Raw genomic sequence first — 3,392 nt, 5'->3', positions numbered from 1 at the left:
AATTGACTAAATTACTCATCCGTGCATAATATTATGGACCTAAATTTGAAAATAAAAAACACCCTTCTATGAAGGGAAAGGGAAGGTTGTGTACAGACAAAGCTAGTATGAGGTTGCGGTAATCAAACACATAATTTGCACAAATAGTGATGCATTATATCACTATAAACCGATCATATTCATATAGACTTCCGGTAGATGGGGTTTTAATAAAATTGTTTATTCTACGTATAGGTAAAACTGATATTTCGGCCCTAGATATAATGTTAACCCTAGCTTCGTCCCTGTGCTGAACGTTTTTCTTCTTATCCTTGATTATTACACTTAAACCTATCGTCCTCTCACCTCAGGCCCTCATTATTACTTGAGATGATGTAAATCAAGTTAAGTCATCCTTAATACAATATTATACAGTATTATGTGTATTACCCTTACAGTTTACTTATACTCTGTAGATATACTCTGTATATATATGAGTGCGAATATTTCTTGTCAAAACAAATTCATACTTGTTGGGTATCCTAGAAACACTTATTTGACATATTTTTTATGATACCCATTTATTTGTAATGTTAGTTGTTTGACGTCGAACAAAACTCTTGTTCATTTTCTAATTTAAATAATTTATGAGAGTTTCGAAACACAGAGATGTCCAACCTTGATTATTACTTTTTATTATACTATACTATCTAATAATACAATATATTATATTTGATTAATATTTTTAAAATATTCTTTCCCTTTATTGAAAAAGTTTGATTTTCTTTTGTAATAATCGATTGGAAAAAGCTCTTTTTATACATCACATGCCATTAAACAAACTATTGGAGTACAAAATATGCTAAGCTAAATTAAAGATTTAGTAATTGATTAACTTATGATTAACTCACCTACAAAATGACATTAAGAAAATCGAGGATGCGAATTTCGAGCTTCAAAACTAATGAAACACTTAAAACTTGTCAAGACTTGTCCACTAAGTATTTTGTTAACCATTGACACTTGGCTTTAACTTTGATATATGTTTACTTCTTTGAGAAATCTAAGAAGTATACTTTGGGTTTACTGCTCGAAGGATACATATAATAATAGTTTTATTCTACTTTAGCACAATTACTATCAATATGGCAATATTGCAACAAAAAGATGGTAATTGATAAAGTCAAATTTATTATGCTCTTAACTACTTACTGCTATGCACACCATTACTTTTTCTGCCATGAACTTGTTTATATTAATTAAACTCACCACATAACAAATTTAGAATAAAAAGACGATTACTAATATATGAATATTTTGAACCATCTTCTTATGGCATTGTGCACTTGCATGATTGTACGGTTTTACCTCGCCCATGTAATCTTGTAAGGCTAATAATAAGTTATAACCATAGTAAAAGGAAAATACATAATATAGCCATCAAGATAAATAATTGGTAATAATTCAGAAGAACTAACTACATAAAAAAAACTAAAACCAACGATAAAGGGCATGAGTATGGTGAAAATCATAATGAAGAATAAAGAATTACTATCGACTATCAGACAGAAAAACTATACACTAAATAGCGCATAAACTTTATACCGAATTTCATGCGAGGAAAGGGGAGATAAGATCGTATGCCTTAAATACGTGAATTCTTGTAAAATATCACAATTTTTTCAACTGCACAAAACAAAATACCTATATTAGTCTTATAATAATAACAATAAGTATTATAATTATCAAGCTAGCATCACAAGAAAATACACTAAAAAGGGTAGGTAGAATCTAAAATTTGAAAGTTTGATTATACTATAACGATTTATATACTACAGTCCATAATAATTGTCTCATATTGAGAGTAAATCAAGACTCCAATTTTATTCATACTCAAATTCTTATCTTAATGGTTGGGAGAGTTTGGTTTTATTGGATATATAATATTACTTATATTACTTATTTCAGGATTAATTGATTATGTTTTGTCTTTTTAGGATAAGTTTGCAATATTTACGAATATCTTTAGTTGTTGATATAGTTTTGGTATTTCTTTGATTCATGCATGTTATTTATATTCTTAGGGGTCGTTTGGTTCGCAACGGGAAAATGCAATGCCCGGGAAGTTCTAATTACTATGCTATTCTAATTCATGTGAATTTGAAAAAGTTGTTTGGTTGCATGTGGAAACTCCAATTCCATAGGAACTTCCACTTACCTAAGAGGGGCTAGGTAAGCAACTTCCTCCATTATGGAGGAATTAGAGTTCCTAGGAAGTTCCAATTCACATGAATTGGGGCAACCAAACAACTAGTTATTTTCACATTTCCCATGAATTATAATTCATGTGTTTTTAATGGGCAACCAAACAAGTCCTTAATGTTTGCAAACTTTATCAGTATAGATAGATATTATCTCCAAATATACTTCTAATTCTAATTATTACGTCAACAACTTTATGATAGAATTTTATTAGTTGTCTACAATTTTATGATAGAATTTTGTTAGCTTAATTAGTATTATCTCCAAATATATTTTATTCTAATTATTTTAGGTAGGTTCAAAAGGTTAGAGTCTCTGTAATCGCTCGAAAAAAGTTTCCTTTATTAATATAGATAGATATTGATTCATTTCTAATCTCATATATTTTAATTCTTATTTATGAGATTTAAATTTTTATCCTTTAATTTACGGTTTTGATTTATTTATTTAATTAAATCTGTTCTTAATCAATTTTCAGTCTGTTTTCTCAAATGGACCGAGTTTTATTCAAATGATCATTTTAAGATCAAATTTTCATTTTTGTCATGCTTGGAGTCCAAGCCTTTTGCCAAGATATTTAAAAAGGTATTTAACATCTTTTTATTTTATTTGTTCGCATAATATCTTATCATTCACGTATCTTTCACTCTTGCAAAAAATTAGAGAAACACACGAACCCTATTACTGCTTCGGCCGTTTTTTTTTCTAAAAAAAATTTACGCACGTGCTTACCTTCTTGCTTCTTTATTTCCGTTTTACAAATCATTCTACGTACGTGTTTGCCTTCTTGTTTTTTTTTATTTGGATCGACCTTCTCTCATCATCCGTTCATCCTATTATAAGAGATATCGTGACGATCCTTACGAGGACGAGTACTTGATTAATTCAGATAGCGATTAAGGTAACTACGATGTTACTCGGTATTACTCGATTTTTTTTTTTTGCTAAAAGGTAAGCTTTTCCATTAATAAGCGCAAATTACATCACATCTTTTGAATACAAAAGTCACAAATATGAGTGCAAACATTAAACTAAGTGCACCTTAGACAACCAGTGCACATCTTTTTGAGAGATGCATACAGGTTTACAACATTGAAAACGACTTCTAATAACTTCCTGAACTTGACCTGCAATAATACTAGGTCTTGTGA

The sequence above is a fragment of the Silene latifolia genome, chromosome 9 (genome assembly GCF_048544455.1).
Source record: "Silene latifolia isolate original U9 population chromosome 9, ASM4854445v1, whole genome shotgun sequence".
Classification (NCBI taxonomy): Eukaryota; Viridiplantae; Streptophyta; class Magnoliopsida; order Caryophyllales; family Caryophyllaceae; genus Silene; species Silene latifolia.
This window is presented reverse-complemented; position numbering follows the sequence as displayed.